Source organism: Bos mutus, chromosome 25, assembly GCF_027580195.1.
Source record: "Bos mutus isolate GX-2022 chromosome 25, NWIPB_WYAK_1.1, whole genome shotgun sequence".
In the NCBI taxonomy this organism is placed as follows: Eukaryota; Metazoa; Chordata; class Mammalia; order Artiodactyla; family Bovidae; genus Bos; species Bos mutus.
In genome coordinates, this window is record NC_091641.1 from 30,325,754 (window position 1) to 30,343,996 (window position 18,243).

The 18,243-nt window shown below is 45.8% G+C and overlaps 1 protein-coding gene and 1 non-coding gene across 2 annotated transcripts in view; both read right to left on the minus strand.

The window, feature by feature from the left end:
* The window catches only part of SHISA9 (shisa family member 9), a 357,306-nt gene that overhangs the window by 282,226 nt on the left and 56,837 nt on the right, over positions 1 to 18,243 (minus strand).
* On the minus strand, positions 12,318 to 12,390 carry TRNAG-CCC (transfer RNA glycine (anticodon CCC)). Its single transcript has one exon. It is a non-coding gene; the product is annotated as a tRNA-Gly (tRNA).

Here is an 18,243-nt window from a genome sequence, read left to right on the forward strand (position 1 = left end):
GGTGAGCCAAAGCCAGCCTGCGGCCTGTTTTATAAATAAAGTTTTATTGAAACACAGACACACTCACTTGTTTACATACATGGCTCCTTTTGTACAACAATGGCAGACTGACTTAGCAACAGAGACAATACTGCACACAAACCTAAAGAATTTACTGTCTGTCCCTTTGCAGAAAAGTTTGCTGACTCCTGTTCTAGAACACCATGTGCTTGGAATCACACAGTCTGTCCACCTCTGGGCCTGGCTTCTTTTACCCAACAGTGAGGGGGAGTCACACATGCATGGCAGTTTCTTTATTCTCACTGATGCGTAATAATCCCTTTTATAAACATGCCATGATTTAGGCATCCATATGTGGATGGATGTTTGGGTTGTTTCCATTTGAGCGCTATTACAAACAGTGATGCTATGAACATTATTTTCACAAACTTTGTTATTGAAGTACAGCTGATTTACAACATCACGTCAGTTGCTGGTGGACAGCAAAGTGATTCAATTATAGATACATATACATATATATTTTCTTTTTCATATTCTTTCCCATTATAATTCGTCATAAGATACTGAATATCGGTGCCTGTGCATACAGCAGGTCCTTGTTGTTTATTTTATTTATTGCTGTTGTTTAGTCACTAAGTTGTGCCTGACTCTTTTGTGACCCCATGGACTGTAGTCCGCCAGGCTCCTCTGTCCATGGTACTTCCCAGGCAAGAATACTGGAGTGGGTTGCCATTTCCTTCTCCAGGAGATCTTCCTGACCCAGGGATTGAACTCAAGTCTCCTGAATTGGCAAGCAGATTCTTTATCACTGTGCCACTGGGAACCCCACATATAAGTGATATTCTGTGATATTTGTCTTTCTGTCTAACATATTTCACTTAGTATGATCAGCTCTAGATCCTTCTGCTGCTGCTGCTGCTGCTAAGTCGCTTCAGTCGTGTCTGACTCTGTGCGACCCCATAGACAGCAGCCCACCAGGCTTCCCCGTCCCTGGGATTCTCCAGGCAAGAACACTGGAGGGGGTTGCCATTTCCTTCTCCAATGCATGAAAGTGAAAAGTGAAAGTGAAGTCGCTCAGTCGTGTCCGACTCTTCACAACCCCGTGGACTGCAGTTCACCAGGCTCCTCCGTCCATGGGATTTTCCAGGCAAGAGTACAGGAGTGGGGTGCCAGTGTCTTCTCTGCTAGATCCTTCTATATTGCTGTAAATAGCATTATTTCATTCTTCTTATGGCTTAGTAGTAGTCCACTGACTATATGTGTGTATGTACAAACCACATTTTCCTTATCCATTCAACTGTCAATACATTTAGGAGGCTCCCATGTCTTGGCTTGGAGAAGGCAATGGCACCCCACTCCAGTACTCTTGCCTGGAAAATCCCATGGATGAAGGAGCCTGGTGGGCTGCAGTCCGTGTGGTCGCTAAGAGTCGGACATGACTGAGCGACTTCACTTTCACTTTTCACTTTCATGCATTGGAGAAGGAAATGGCAACTCACTCCAGTGCTCTTGCCTGGAGAATCCCAGGGACAGGGGAGCCTGGTGGGCTGCCGTCTATGGGGTCGCACAGAGTTGGACACGACTGAAGCGACTTAGCAGCAGCAGCATTTCTTGGCTATTGTAAATAGTGCTGCTGCTATAAACATCCTTTTTTTTTTTCCTTTTTCACGCCACATGTGGGATCTTAGTTTCCTGACCAGCGATTGAACCCATGCCCCGTGCATTGGAAGCACAGAGTCTTAACCACTGGGCCAGCAGGGAAGTCTTGCTGTAAACATTCTTGTATACATCTTTTGGAATAGTTCATATGTTATAATTACAGCAAGGCAATCCATGATATAAGCATACCATAGTTTATTTATACATTCAGCTGATAGTGGTCATTTAGATCAGCAGTTCCCATAGGAGTCTGCACACTGGAATTACCTGAGAGCTTCGAAACATAGTGACAGCTATGTCCTACCTCCAGCGATTGTGATATACTTGATATGGGATGTAGACAATTTTCAAAACATCTCTGGGTGATTTTAATATGCAGACATGCTTGGGAACCACTGAATCAGGCTGTTTCCGATTTTTTGACTATTACCAACAACACTGCAATAACTATTCTTTGCAGGTCCTGCTGTGCCCACAGCCATGGGCTCCTTTAGAATCTCCACCTGGGGTTGATTTGCATTCTTGTACACAGAAATAAACAACACCGTAAAGCAATTTTTCTCCAATTAAAAAATAAAATTTTAATATAAACTTATTTATCTTAATTGGAGGCTAATTACTTTCCAATATTGTATTGGTTTTGCCATACATTGACATGAATCCGCCACGGGTGTACACGTGTTCCCCATTCTGAACCCCCCTCCCACCACCCTCCCCATACCATCCCTCTGGGTCATCCGAGTGCAGCAGCCCCGAGCATCCCGTCTCATGCATCAAACCTGGACTGATGATTCATTTCACATATGATAATATACATATTTCAATGCCATTCTCCCAAATCATCCCACCCTCACCCTCTCCCACAGAGTCCAAAAGACTGTTCTATAAATCTGTGTCTCTTTTGCTGTCTCGCAAACAATACAGGGTTATCGTTATTTTAAAAAAACAACACAAGAAAAAAAAAGAAGAAGAATCTCCACTTGGGAGAGAAACTGCCAGTTCAAAGAGTATGAACATCTTTCAGTTTCCAAGACGTTTCCAAACTGCTCTTCAAAATATTTCTACCAACAAGACCACATCTTCTTCATTTCTAGATCCCCAGAGATTTTCACAAATCCTAGCACACAGGAGGCACTCAGAAAATTTCTACCAAATGACTAGAATCAGGCAAAAAAATTCAAGAGGATAATCTGGACCACAGCCTTCCTTCCGGAAGGTGAATATTTAACCACCTTGGCTAGAGCTGAGTGTTTCTCCAGTTCAACAGCTCGGTAAACACACCTGGAAGCCTTCTAAAGACTTCTTTTTATTTATATATTCAACAAATATTTCTTAGCACTTATGTGACAGGCACTGTGCTGGAAATGAAGGAGACAGGGGATTCACAGTGTCCAAAGGAAATAATTGATGTATACAGATCATTCCAGTGCAAAGAAGAAAGGGGTTGTCCCAAAGACTGGGTGGGGTAAGAGAAGCAGCCAAAACTCTGAGAGGTCCTGGCTTTGCCACTGTCCAGCTGTCACCTTGACCACATTACATAGCTTTTCTAAGCCTTGGCTTCCTAAATCTATAGATGAGAGTAATGATGTCATCCTCATGGAATTTTTTTTTCACCCAAGGCAAAACATTTTAACAGGTTGCCATATACTCATAGGATTGTGACTAGGATTGTAAAGCACAGACCCAGTACCTACTGGCACTCGTTTATCATATAAAACATAAAGTGCTTTAGGGATTCTAGGGACTTCCCTGGTGGTCCAGTGGTTAAGACTCCATGCTCCCAGTGCAGGCGTTATGGGTTTCATACCTGGTCAGGGAACTAAGATCCCACATGCTGCAGGGCATAGCCAAAAAAGAAATTAAGAGCTTTACAGATTCAATTTGAGGACACAGTGGGGGGAAAAGGAGAGGGTGGGACAAATTGAGACGGCAGCATTAACTTATATACACTATTTTGTGTAAAATAGGGGCTTCCCCAGAGGCTCAGCAGTAATGAACTCACCTGCAATGCAAGAGCTGCAGGAGATGGGGGTTCAATCCCTGGGTTGGGAAGATCCCCTGGAGGAGGGCATAGCAACCTGCTCCAGCATTCTTGCTTGAACAATCCCATGGACAGAGGAGCCTGGTGGGCTACAGTCCATAGGGTCACAAAGAGTCGGACACAACTCAAGCCACTTAGCACACACACACTTGTAAAATAGATAGCTAGTGGGAAGCTCGGAGAAGGCAATGGCACCCCACTCCAGTACTCTTGCCTGGAAAATCCCATGGATGAAGGAGCCTGGTAGGCTGCAGTCCATGGGGTCGCTGAGAGTCGGATACGGCTGAGCAACTTGACTTTCACTTTTCACTTTCACGCATTGGAGAAGGAAATGGCAGCCCACTCCAGTGTTCTTGCTTGGAGAATCCCAGGGACAGGGGAGCCTGGTGGGCTGCCATCTATGGGGTTGCACAGAGTCGGACACGACTGAAGTGACTTAGCAGTAGCAGTGGGAAGCTGCTATATAAAACAAAGAGATCAGCTCAGTGCTCTGTGATGACCTAGAGTGGTGGGATGGGTGGAGGGTGCTGAGACGGAGGCTCAAGAGGGATATATGTATACTAACAGCAGTACTCTTGCCTGGAAAATCCCATGGACAGAGGAGCCTGGTGGGCTGCAGTCCATGGGGTCACAAAGAGTCGGACACAACCGAGTGACTTCACTTTCACTTTTCACTGTCATGCATTGGAGAAGGAAATGGCAACCCACTCCGATGTTCTTGCCTGGAGAATCCCAGGGACAGGGGAGCCTGGTGGGCTGCCGTCTATGGGGTTGCACAGAGTCGGACACGACTGAAGTGACTTAGCAGCAGCAGCAGAGACTCGAAATGGGGGAAGCTCTTTCAACACTGAAGACACAGGAAGGAGGTAGCATTGGAGCCTGGCCTTGAAGGCTAGTGGTGGTATTTGGACATGGTAGAGCTGGGAGGTAGAAGTCCCTGAGGTGAGTAAAATCATAGATGCAGGAAAGCAACATGTTCTTCAAAGGATTCTTGAGAATTCAGTTTTGATCAGTGGTGCCCAAGTAGGGACTAACTTTGCCCTCCAGGGGACGTGTGGCAATGTTGGCCCTAGTGGTAAAGAACCTGCTTCCCAATGCAGGAGACATAGAGACATAGGTTCCATCCCTGGGTCGGGAAGATTCCCTGGAGGAGGGCATGGCAACTCACTCCAGTATTCTTGCCTGGAGAATCCCATGGACAGAGGAGCCTGGAGGCCTATAGTCCATAGAGTCACAAAGAGTTGGACATGACTGAAGTGACTTAGCATGTATGCATGGAGACAATTTTGATTGGAACAACTTGGAAAATGCTAATGGCATCCAGCAGAGAGAGCCCACAGATGCTGCTAAATGTCTTTCAGTAGACAAGAAGCCCCTCCAACAGAGGATTATCCAGCTCAAGATGGTAATGGTGCCAAGTCAGACCTCAGTTTCAATGGAGCATTTGGTAAGAAAATTTTCCCCATCCTTCAATTCCTGAGATAAGCACTCACACTTACTACAAGGTTTTCCAGAAATACCATTTCCTCCTCATCATTCATTTCAAGCATCATCTTGCTCAGTTGTTCTGTCGTGTCTGACTCTTTGCGACTCCGTGAACTGTAGCCCACCAGGCTCTTCTGTCTAGAGGATTCCCCAGATGTGAATACTGGAGTGGGTTGTCATTTCCTCCTCCAGGGGATCTTCCTGACCCAGGGATCAAACCTGCATCTCCTGCATTTGTAAGTGGATTTTTTACCACTGAGCCATCAGGAAAGTCTTCAAGCATAATATCATTACCATTTATTGATCACTTACTAGGCACTAGATGAGCTTCCCCAGTGGCTCAGCAGTAAAGAATCTGCCTGCAATGCAGGAGATTCAGGAGATGCCATTTCAGTCCCTGGGTCAGGAAGATCCCATGGAGGAGGGCATGGTAACCCACTCCAACATTCTTGCCTGGAGAATCCCATGGACAGAGAAGCCCAGTAGGCTAGAGTCCTTAGGGTCACAAAGAGTCGGACACGACTGAAGCAACTTCCCACGCAGGCATGCACTAGATGACATGCTGAACTCTTTACATGCCTCATCTCATTTTACCCTCAGAACAACGCTCAGAGGTGGGTGGCATTTTAGAGACAAGAAAACTAAGACTCAACAAGACTCAGGCCACACAGCTGCCAAGCTGTGGCAGAGAAAGTAAATCTGGTCCACCCTACACTGCCCCTGCCTGCAAAAGCATTCACTCCCACTCCCCTGACCGACTTCCCTGGTGGTGCAGTGGCTCAGACTCTGCACACCCAATGCAGGGGGCCCAGCTTTGACCCCTGGCCAGGAAACTAGATCCTACTGCAACTGAGACCTGCCGTAGCCAAATGAATTAATTAAATATTTTGAAACTTTTATTTAAAAGCAGCAGTCACCCCCTCAATGACAACGACAGTCAGTTCCATTCATTTTTTATCTCGATAATTTAGGGTTTGTTCATCTGATTCCACGTCAGTTGGGAGAATTTTCTTACTATCATATTTCCAACTCTTCCTTGAACATAGGAGGTGCTCAATAAAAAAGAGACAGAAAGGAGAGTAATGTCTGCCAGGGGCTGGGGTGAGCAGGAATGGCAGTGACTGCTAATCAATATGGAGTTTCTGAGGTGACGAAAATGGCCTGTGAATTTTCACAGTTTTGTGACTGTACCAAAAAAATGAACTGTATAACTTTAAAATGTGAAATTGTATGGTACGTAAATTATATCTTAAATACATATAAGCACACAGACATATGTCAACAGACTTCAAACACGGTTGCAGTTTAAGCACATCATCTCTTAAATTTCCTAGGGGCTGAACTTTCAAGACAAAAACAATAATTTGTTGTCACTGCTGGATCAAACCTTTCCTGAAGGCACATATATACATAATATACATGAATGAACGTATAAATGAATGGATCAGTCTAAGCATCTACTACAAGAAACTGTCATGATCAATAACCATTAATTCCCATGATCACTAAGTATAGTTGCTCACTTGCATAGAATTCTAATAGATATATTTTCTCAGTTGAGGCTTTTGACAACCCCAAAGCATTAAAATAGGGCAGAAATGACTATTCATGTTTATTCCAGGGGGAAAATCTCAGAGAGATTTAAGAAACTTTTCTGAGGTTACACAGCTAGGAATGTCCTCCATTTTCTGTTACGTTCTTGAATTCTGGTCATCTGTTCTTCTGTACTTCACACAAGCTTGGCAATCTGGTGAATTTTTTTCCATCTCAGGCCAGATTGTGTGTCTATAAAATATTACCCTTGACCAAACCACAATATCAGACTTCAAACAGAGGTGTTATATAAACATATCTGTCATAAATTGCCCAGAAGTTGAGCTCTCACAACGAAAATAATAATTTTGTGACACTGGCATGGCTGGATCAAACCTTTCCTGAAGGCCAGAATACTGTGAGACATTTTAGTTATACAGCTGACCAATTCTATTACTTAAGTCAGATTGAATTTCTGTTGAATAGACACGCAGAAAACCCCAAGATCTTGACAGATACACCATCACCCCTTTGGTTCATGTCATATCTATGATGCACCATAGAATTAATCACCTTTGAATCATTTTTATTTGTTCAGGCAACAGATACTTGCAGCTACCTGCCAGAGTCCAAGGTCTTGGGCTTGTGGTCATGAAACAATCTTGCTTCCTTCAAGATCAGCTCTGACTATATCTTGGCTCAAAATTCTTTTCAAACACAGCATCTTGGGCTAGATCTGGAAGTGGACTGATTCGTAACATAGCCAGGGCAGGTCTGGGAACTGGCCCAACTTCAGCAGAAATTTGTTCAAATAAAACTGTGATTTGTCAGTGTTATTAGTCTGCAAGCAGTAGCCCTTTGAAGATTCCTTGTTTGCAGGGAGCTTTTCATTTAGTTAATTATAAGGCTGTCACTTGAAGGGTTCCAGAAGCCCCCTTGGTGAAGACTAGAGGGAAGGGATTACATGAGTGCTTTTCTCTCTGCTACAACACCCAAAACATGTGAAAAAGCTTGTTTTAATACCTTCTGCCTGAGGTGAGTACTATCTGTGCTGTGCTGTGCTTAGTCGCTCAGTCATGTCCGACTCTTGGCAACTGCATGGACTGTAGCCTGCTAGGCTCCTCTGTCCATGGGATTCTCCAGGCAAGAATACTGGAGTGGGTTGATACGTCCTCCTGCAGGGGATCTTTACAACCCAGGGATCGAACCCAGGTCTCCCTCATTGCAGGAGGATTCTTTATCAACTGAGCCACCAGGGAAGCCCAAGTATTATCTGACGCTGGCATCAATTTTCTCAGGCTGCCTTTCACAAGGCGACACCAAAGTCTCTACCCCCATGATACCTTGTGACACCATGGGCTGGGAAGCCGGAAAGGGAAGGTTTAAATGCCACCCAACCATTTCCTGGCCCTGTAACCTTGGGACACTTATATAACCTCTTTGTGCCTCGGTAGCCCCCATCTGGAAAATGGGAGAAATAAGAGTAGCTACCTCCTAGGGTTATTATGAAAATTAAATGACATCAGCATGTAAAGGAGAAGGCAATGGCACCCCACTCCAGTACTCTTGCCCGGAAAATCCCATGGATGGAGGACCCTGGTAGGCTGCAGTCCATGGGGTCACTAAGAGTCAGACACAACTGAGCGACTTCACTTTCACTTTCCACTTTCATGCATTGGAGAAGGAAATGGCAACCCGCTCCAGTGTTCTTGCTTGCAGAATCCCAGGGACGGGGAAGCCTGGTAGGCTGCAGTCCATGGGGTCGCACAGAGTCGGACACGACTGAAGTGACTTAGCAGCAGCAGCAGCAGCATGTAAAACATTAAGTTAGGCACCTGGCAGACAATAAAAGTTCAATAAATGCTACCTCTTATCATTGTTACTGTGTTACTATCAATTATCCCCCCCACTGAACAATCTCTTCCTCCTTTGGATCCCCACCACCCATCTTGTCTCCCTCACGTCCTTATCACATGTGCTCTGATATGGTTATTTATGCCCTTGTCAACAGCTCTCCTGATACACTATGAGGCCCTGAAGGCCAAGGCCATGCTGCATGTATTTTTGACACTATTTCCCATTCCCAGTCAGGCTGCAGGAAAGATCCAGGCTGCTGCCTTGCTTCTGTCTGCTTCCCCCCCGCCATCCTGGGTCCTGCAGAGATGTCCCTCGCATCCCTCACCTTTCCCACTCTTCTTGCTCATCACATGCACACACATTCATGCTCATCTCACAACATGCTTTCAGCCAACGATTAAAAACAAGTGGTATTTATGTAAATGTATGGCTGAGTCCCTTCACTGCTCATCTGAAACTATCACAACATTGTTAACCCGCGATAACCTCAGTACAAAATGATTTGGGTGTTAAAAAATATAATAAAAAACTTAAAAAAAAGTGTGTTTGGTAGGTATGAAATTTCAAGTATGGAAGGAGAAAAAGTCCTGGTTATCAGTTATACAATATCATGCCTACAATTCACTTAGAATGTGTTGAGAGGGTAGATCTCACATTCTGTGTTTTTTTAACCACAGTTTTTAAAAGAGCAATGAAATACTGATATGTGCTACAGTATGGATGAGCCTTGAAAACACTCTAAGCTTAAGTAGCCAGCCAGACCATGGGACTTCCCTGGAAGTCCAGTGGTTTTACCGCCAAGGGCATGAGTTCAATCCCTGGTTGGGGAAGGAAGTAAGACTCCACAAGTCATGTAGCATGGCCAAATAAATAAATAAGTAAAACCAGACCCGAAAGGCCACATATCATGTGATTCTTTAATATGCTGCTGCTGCTGCTAAGTCGCTTCAGTCATGTCCGACTCTGTGCGACCCCATAGACGGCAGCCCACCAGGCTCCACCGTCCCTGGGATTCTCCAGGCAAGAACACTGGAGTGGGCTGCCATTTCCTTCTCCAATGCGTGAAAGTGAAAAGTGAAAGGGAAGTCGCTCAGTCGCAACCCCATGGACTGCAGCCCACCAGGCTCCTCCATCCATGGGATTTTCCAGGCAAGACTACTGGAGTGGGGTGCCATTGCCATAGGCAAATCCATGGAGTAGAAAGTAAATCAGTAATTTCCAGGGCTAAAGGGATAACTGCTCATGGCTATGAGTTTCTTTGGGGATGGCGAAAATGTCCTAATATAAGACAGTGATGATGGATACACATTTCATGAATATACCAAAGCAAATGAACTGTACACTTTCAAATGGGTAATTTTATTGGCATGTAAATTATGTTTCAATAAAGCTGATTTAAAACAAAAACAAACAGCACTGAAAGGACCCAATACCTCTGCAGTGACCTAAATGGGAAGGAAATCCAAAAACAAGGGGATATATGTATTCACAGCTGATGGACTTTGCTATACACTAGAAACTAACACAACATTGTAAAGCAACTATATTTGATTTTTTTTTTTTAAGTTCCCAGAGCCAGGCTAACCCTTCTTGGGGAACCTCTGTCTGCAAGGAACAGAAATGATGGTGGGGAACTGAAGCAGAAACAGACATGATTGGATGGACCCCGAGCAGCAGCTTACACAGGATGGAATGGCTGAGAACTCGAACTGGAAGTAGGGTTGGGATCAGATGACAGGAGCCAAGCTCCCTCCTTGTCTCCCCGAGCGCCCTGTGGAAAGAATATGCTGGACTGTAAGAATGGGCAGAGGCCAGGCCTGGGGAGAACTCTGATTGGCCCAACGTGGTCACGTGACCATCAACAGTCCGTCCCACCAAGACGCAGCCAATGAAGGGAACAAAATTCTCCAAACGGAAATTGAGGTACTTTAAAGAAGAAGGCCGGAGAAGGTAATGGCACCCCACTCCAGTACTCTTGCCTGGAAAATCCCATGGATGGAGGAGCCTGGTAGGCTGCAGTCCATGGGGTCACTAAGAGTCAGACATGACTGAGCGACTTCACTTTCACTTTTCACTTTCATGCATTGGAGAAGGAAATGGCAACCCCCTCCAGTGTTCTTGCCTGGAGAATCCCAGGGACGGGGGAGCCTGGTGGGCTGCCATCTATGGGGTTGCACAGAGTCAGACACGACTGAAGCGACTTAGCAGCAGCAGCAGCAAAGAAGAAGGCTGGGCTTCCTGGGTGGCACTAGTGGTAAAGAACCCACCTGCCAATGCAGGAGGCATAAAAGACGTGGCTTCCATCCCTGGATTAGGAAGATCCCCTGGAGGAGGGCATGGCAACCCACTCCAGTGTTCCTGCTTGAAGAATCCCATGGACAGAGGAGACTGGCAGGCTACAGTCCATGGGGTTACAAAGAATCAGACATGACTGAAGCGACTGAGCACGCATGCACACATGCAAGGAAGGAGGTTAAAGGCTAGCTGTCTTAGCTCAGGTTGCCATTGCAAAATAGCATAGGCTGAGTGACTACACCAATAGGCATTTACTTCTTACAGTTCTGGAGGCTAAGAAGTCCAAGGTCAAGGTCAAAGTGCCAGGTGATTCGGTTCACCATAAAGGCTTCCTGGCTTGCAGGTGGCCACCTTCCTGCTGTGACCTCACATGGCAGAGCGAGCTCTGATGTCTGTTCTTCTTATAAGGGCATTAATGCCATCGTGGGGGCTCCACCCTCATGAACCCCTCTAAACCTAATCACCTTCCAAAGTCTCCACTCCCTAAAACCATCTTATTAGGGGTTTGGCTTTCAACATAGGAATTCTGGGAGGACAAAAACATTTAGTCCATAACAGAAGTGAATGTGGTAAGTGTCATTCTCACAACTGTGGGTCTGAAAAGTAACGGTGAGGAAGGTCAAAAAGCCCGAAACTAATGACCCCAGGCTCTGCAGTTTTGTATCCTGCAGATACAAAACTTTGCAGACTCTGGTTCCCACTGTCCTTGAGCAGATCCTTGAGCCCCTCTTGGCCTCAGCTGACCCCTCCTGCCTCCTAGGGCTATTGTCTTGAGAACCCAAGGTCACATGCATAAAGTGACAACAGGATAGTGCTGGCACATGATGGCTGGGACGTGTGGGGTGTTTCCTGCTTGTCTGGTAGGGAGCCTGGCCAGGGCAGGCAAGGGGGGCCAGGTGTCAGTCCTCAGGAGGCAAGTCTGGCCATGGCCAGAGGCCTCCATGCTGGGAGCACGGATGTCAATGTTGCCATGGCAACCACTGATCCCATTTTAATTACTCTTACTGGCCTGAAGTGGAGGCCCTGGGTTCTCAGTCTCAGCCAGGCTGGACGATACAACTCCCCAGCAGAGAAAGGCCAGCTCTGGCAGGGATGTGTGATCACACCTGACAGCCACTCGACTCACAGGGCTTGGCCGAAACCTGACTTGGTGAGTTCACTTGCTGTTCCCCAGGGGAACAGTTCTAGTGCAATGGTCTGATTTACCGGATGCTCTGGTTTTATTAGCATTTTAGAATGCGAGGATATCACCTTTCTTCCCCTTCTTTCTCCTTCTTCCTCCTCCCTCATGAAAACACCTTATTAGGCCTTTTGGGCTCCATTACCTCTTCAATTTTTTTTTTAATATTTATTTACTTATTTTATTTGGCTGCATCAGATATCATTGCATCATGAAAGATCTTTATTTGCAGCACGCAAAGTCTTACTTGCCACATGTGGGATATAATTCCCTGACCAGGGATTGAACCTGGGTCCCCTACATTGGGAGCACAGAGTCTTAGCCACTGGACCACCAGGGAACTCCCATCTCAGTTTTATTTCTGGCCACTCCACTGGCTCCACACACACAGTTAATTTCATCATATCTCTGGACTTTTGTCCCTGCTGTCCCTTCTTCTCTGAGGCCAAACTAGCTTATCCCCACTCCCACAACCAAGGCCTCCTCATCTATTAAAACTTAGCTCAAGAGTCACCTCCTCCAAGAAGTCCTCCCAACCACCTCCTGTCCCTAATTATATGCTCCATTCCTGGACTTCTTTGTATAATGCCATTTATGAACATCCATTTGATATCAATTTATCTATGTCCATGCCTGACTCACCCATGACACCATCACCTCATTTTTGCCATTGAACCTCCAGCTCCGAGGGTGACACATAGCAACAACTCAGCTAAGCAAAGAATGAATCTTGGGAGCTGACTACAGACATATCACAAAGGCAAAGGGACATACTGCCAGCAGGAAAAGTCATACATTATAAGGGGTTGGTTGGAGGAAAATGGCATGAACCCCGTGCATGGTATCAAGGTCCCCACTCAGCTCCTCCTCCATGGCAGTTCAAGGGCTCCCATATTTCCTCCCTCATGGTCAACCACTTCCCACCTCCAGGCCTCTGCATGTGCTGTTTCCTCTCCCTGGATTGGCCTCCCCTCAAAATGCCCTCCAGGCTCTCCCTGTCTTATTAAACTCCTATATGCACACAGGAGTTATGTATAACTATAGCATCTTCTCTTCTTCCAGGAAGCCTTCCCTGATTCCCTTCTCCCATTTCTTTGGCCTTGCCTATTCCCAGCTTAAAGCCTCTGTCACACTACATAACAGTTACGTGTGGAAGTTCTGTCATTCCCTTTGGATAGTGTGATCTCTAAAGAGCAAAACCTGACTTCTATTCATCAGGGTATTTCCAGGACCTGGTCAGTGCCTAGCACACAGCCGTCTAATTACCCAATGCTCCATCTTACCCTCCACAGGCTAACCTCCAAGGGCCTCGAACAAATCAGCTCACCTCTGCACGTCTTAGTTTGCATGTCCACAAAACGCTGGTGACAGGTTATTGTGAAAGTGAAATGTGCATCCGGCATGACGTACGTGCTCAACACAAGTTACGTACCGTGACCCTCCAGGGGGGCAACACTTTAACAACTGTTAAAGGTAAGATGTTGATGAATTCCTGTTATTATGACAAAAGTCTGGCTAGAGGAGGAAGTATGAGATCAAGAGGCTGTTTATTCAGTAAATGGTTAAAGCCTCACCACTATCAGATACAGAAAAGAAAATCTGCTGAGAGTGAAAGGAGAGTGAGAATCTCCCATCACGGATTGACAGCTCACATTCTATTCCCCTCGCCCCACTCCAAAATTCATAACTGCTTTTAGAGCTCAGTTCAGCTCATTTTTATTCAATTTTTGAGTGATGAGCCAAACACGTGGCTCAGAAGTCAAAGCAGCATAAAAGCGTTCACATGCTACAAATGCTGGAGAGGGTGTGGAGAAAAGGGAACCCTCCCACACTGCTGGGAATGTAAACTGGTACAGCCATATGGAAAACAGCATGGAGGTTCCTCAGACAATGCAAAAGAACTACCATATGACCCAGCAACCCAGCTTCTGGGTATATATCCAATTGTTTGTTGTTGTTCAGTTGCTAAGTCCTGTTGGACTCTGCAACACCATGGATTGTAGCATGCCAGGCTCCTCTGGAGTTGGCTCAGATTCATGTCCAGGGAGTTGGTATGCTATCTGACCATCTCATCCTCTGCTGTCCCCTTCTCATTTTGCCTTCAATCTTTCTAAGCATCAGGTCTTTTCCGAAGAGTTGGCTCTTCGCATCAGGTGGCCAAAGTATTGGAGCTTCAGCTTCAGTATCAGTTCTTCCAATGAATATTCAGGGTTGATTTCCTTTAGGATTGACTGGTTGGATTTCCTTGCAGTCCAAGGGACTCTCAAGTGTCTTCTCCAGCACCACAATGAGAAAGTGTCAATTCTTCAGCGCTCAGCCTTCTTTATGGCCATGCTCTCACACCTGTACAGGACCACTGGAAAAACCATAGCTTTGACTAGAAGCTATGGACTTTTGTCAGACCGTCTCTTTTTAATACTCAGTCTAGGTTAGTCATAGCTTTTCTTCCAAGGAGCAAGGGTTTTTTAATTTCATGGCTGAAGTCACTATCTGCAGTGATTTTTGAGCCCAAGAAAATAAAATATGTCACTGTTTCCACTTTTTATATCCAGAGAAAACTCTAATTCAAAAAGATGCATACATCCCAATGTTCATTGCAGCACTACTTGCAATAGTCAGGATATGGAAGCCACTTCTATCCACAAATGAATGGAAAAAGAAGATGTGGTACATATATACAATGGAATATTACTCAGCTATAAAAGCAATGAAATAATGCCATTTGCAGCAACATTGGTGGAGGTCATGTTAAAATGAGATTATCATGTTAAGTGAAGTAAATCAGGGCTTCCCTTGTAGCTCAGCTGGTAAAAGAATCCACCTGCAGTGCAGGAGACCAGGCTTTGATCCCTGGGTCAGGAAGATCCCCTGGAGAAGGGAAAGGCTACCAACTCCAGTATTCTGGCCTGGAGAATTCCATGGACTGTACAGTCCATGGGGTCACAAAGAGTCGGACACGACTGAGCAACTTGCACTTTCACTTGCACTTTTCACAGCTGCTTTACAATGTCGTGTTATTTTCTGTTGCACAGCAAAGTGAATCCACTTATACATAGATCCCCTCTGTTTTGGATTCCCTTCTCCTTTAGCAGAGACATGGATGGACCTAGAGACTGTCACGCAGATGGAAGTAAGTCAAAAAGAGAAACACATCTATGTGGAATCTAAGAGAATGGTGCAGATGAACCTATTTGCAAAGCAGAAACAGAGACACACGTGTAGAGAAAAAAATATATGAACACCCAAAGAGGAAACGGGGGGTGGGATGAATTGGGAGATTGGAATTTACATTCATACAGTAATATGCATAAAATAGATAACTAATGAGCACCTCATCTATAGCACAGGGAACTCTACTCAATGCTCTGTAGTGACCCAAAACAAATTTTTTTAAAGGCACACAGGGAGACCACACCTGTCCCCATACATCTTGCCCCACACATACACACGATCAATGTATAGCCTCTTGGGGTATCTTTTCTTCATCCTCCCAGTGTGTCCTTAATCAAACACATGTAAATCCAAATGCATACTCTGATCCACCTCTCTTTCTGACACTGTCTCGCAGTTGGTTTTCGCCATTCAACACGTCACTCTGGGGACCTTCTCTATCAGGATATGGCATGTGCCATTGTTGGGGGTGGAGAGCGGGCCTTCACAGCTTACATCCCCACCCCCATCAATGGAGCCACATATCCCTCTGGTCTAAAGTGACCTTCCAGAAATGAATTCCAAGTGTGATTTTCTTCTGTTTAAACCCCTTCCACAATTTCCACCACTCTAAAGAAAAACACCAAAACTTCACCTTCTCCCCTACTCCTGCTCCCTGGCCCCAGGACCCCTGAGACCTTGCCTGACCTGCCTGCTGATCTGTCCACATCCTTCTCCACTTCCTCTCCCACTTTTTCTCTGCTCTGGCCATGCAGATCTCCTGTCCATCCCTCCAAAGACCCAGCCACGAACCCCTTGCCCAAGGCTTTCCCAGAACCATGCAGTTCCCTCTGCTGATCCATGTTCCACCTGCTCCCCTCCTTCAGCTGCTGTCTCCTACTTGTCCTCTGGGTCTCTGCTCTAGCAAGGAGGAACGGGAAAGTGTTCCCTGACCCCTGACACCATGCGCCCCCTCCATTGCATTCCTCACTCCACATGGTATAAAGATACTTTTATCAGCACCCCCACGTCTAGATGATTAGTGCCCAGGCTCCCCAAGCAGACACACAGCTACAGAGAAGAAGAAACTTGTTCCCCTTGCTCATCACTGAATCCCCAGTGCCTGTAAGCCCTTGGCACTGGTTTGCAGTAGACATGTTTATGGAATGAAGGGAGGAGAGTGGTGAGAAAGAGAAAAGGGCAGGGAGGGAGGGAAAGAGGCAAGAGGGAAAGGGAGGAAGCAAGGGTGAGGAGGGCTTGAGAGGAAGGCGAAGAAACAGAGAGGAGGGGAGGTGAAGCTGGAGGGAGGAGGTGCGGGGAGGGGCTGGGTATGAAATGGATTTATTAAGCAAACTTCCTGTATCTGGCCCTACACTAGACACTGGGACGGAGGGAGAGGGAATGATAAATAGAAAAAAAAAAAAAAAAACGCCCTGTTTGCAGTCTAGCTGGAGATGATTCATTTACACAAGAAAATGCAACTAGAGTTCAAGACTACAGAAGATCAGGGCCCAGTGCTAAACAAGCACACCCAGCAAACATACTCATGAAGACTGTGATGCCTGTTCTGACCTATTTATAAAGCATTTCTTCAAAGATTTCATAAACATGTGGTCCCAAGTGCTATATAATTAGAAATCCTAATTCCTATTTCTAAACCTTTGCACTTCACCGTTTCTCTTTAAATGTAAACTATCTTTCTGGGGTTGTTTTTTAATCAAAAAAGCATCTTCATTCGAAATAAAGACCATCATCTTCTGCCCCAAATTTGTATTTAGAGTGTTTAAACTGTTGGTTTAAGGGTGAGTGTCCAGGGCTTCAGCTTTCCTGGTGTCTCAGATGGTAAAGAATCCACCTGCAATGCGGGAGACGTGGGTTCGACTCCTGGGTTGGGAAGATCCACTGGAGGAGGGCATGCCAACCCACTCCAGTTTTCTTGCCTGGAGAATTCCCATGGACAGAGGAGTCTGGTGGGGTACAGTCCGTGGGGTCACAAAGAGTCAGACACGACTGAGCGACTAAGCTCAGCACAGTTCAGGGCAGCATGAAGCAAAGAGCTAGGCAGCAGCTGGGGGGCTGGGGTCTCCTGGACTGTGAACCAATTTTCTGGGTCATCCTGAGCAATCGATGCCCCGCCCCCCGTGCTTCCAAGGGTTTTGGTTTCCTCTTCCACACAAGGAGCTGAATGAACTGATGAATAAAGGACGTCCCAGCCCTAACAGTGATTATCTCCTTCTGCCCTGGTTATTCCACCCCAAAAGAGAAGACCTCTTAATAAGAGTATGAGCCCCCTTTATTTTTTAAAAAATACTTATTTATTTATTTGGTTGAGCCAAGTCTTAGTTGCTGCGTGCGGGATCTTTTTTCCTTTGTGGCATGCAGGATCCTTAGTTGCAGCGTATGAGATCTAGTTCCCTGACCAGGGATTGAATCCAGGTGCCCTGCATTGGGAGTGCGGAATCTTAGCCACTGGACCACCAGGGAAGTCCTTTTCTTCCCTAGCTGCCCTGAGAATTTCCTCCTCCAAAGAAAAGACGAGTGAGGACATCATTTCAGTTGAGGTTTCTAGAGTGTTTACAGAATCACAGGCTTCCCTCTGCTGGTGTGGACACCCCAGGGGCTACACCCAGTAAATGTCCTCTGAATTAGTGAAATGAATGAATAAATGAACAAACTGACTTAACGAATCTTGCCCAGAAAAGCCAACAAGCTTACCAGCCCCCTGCACAGAGTGGGACTGGGCCCAGTTCCTCAGGGCTTGCACTGCACTGCTTTCTCTGGGAACCAGGTTCTTTATTAATCCAATAAAATATTTATCGAGCATCTGTTATGAACCCAGCACTGAAAAATCTAACATTGAACAGACAAGTCTAAATAATCTTTTAGAACATAAATCAGATCACATTGCTCTCCAACATAAAATCCTTCAGTAGCCTCCTAATGCAATAAGTATAAGATTAAGAACTGCCCCCCACCTCTGCTGCCACGGCCTTTAAGGCCATGGTCAAGTCTTTCTCTATGACATTATCTATTGTCACTGTGC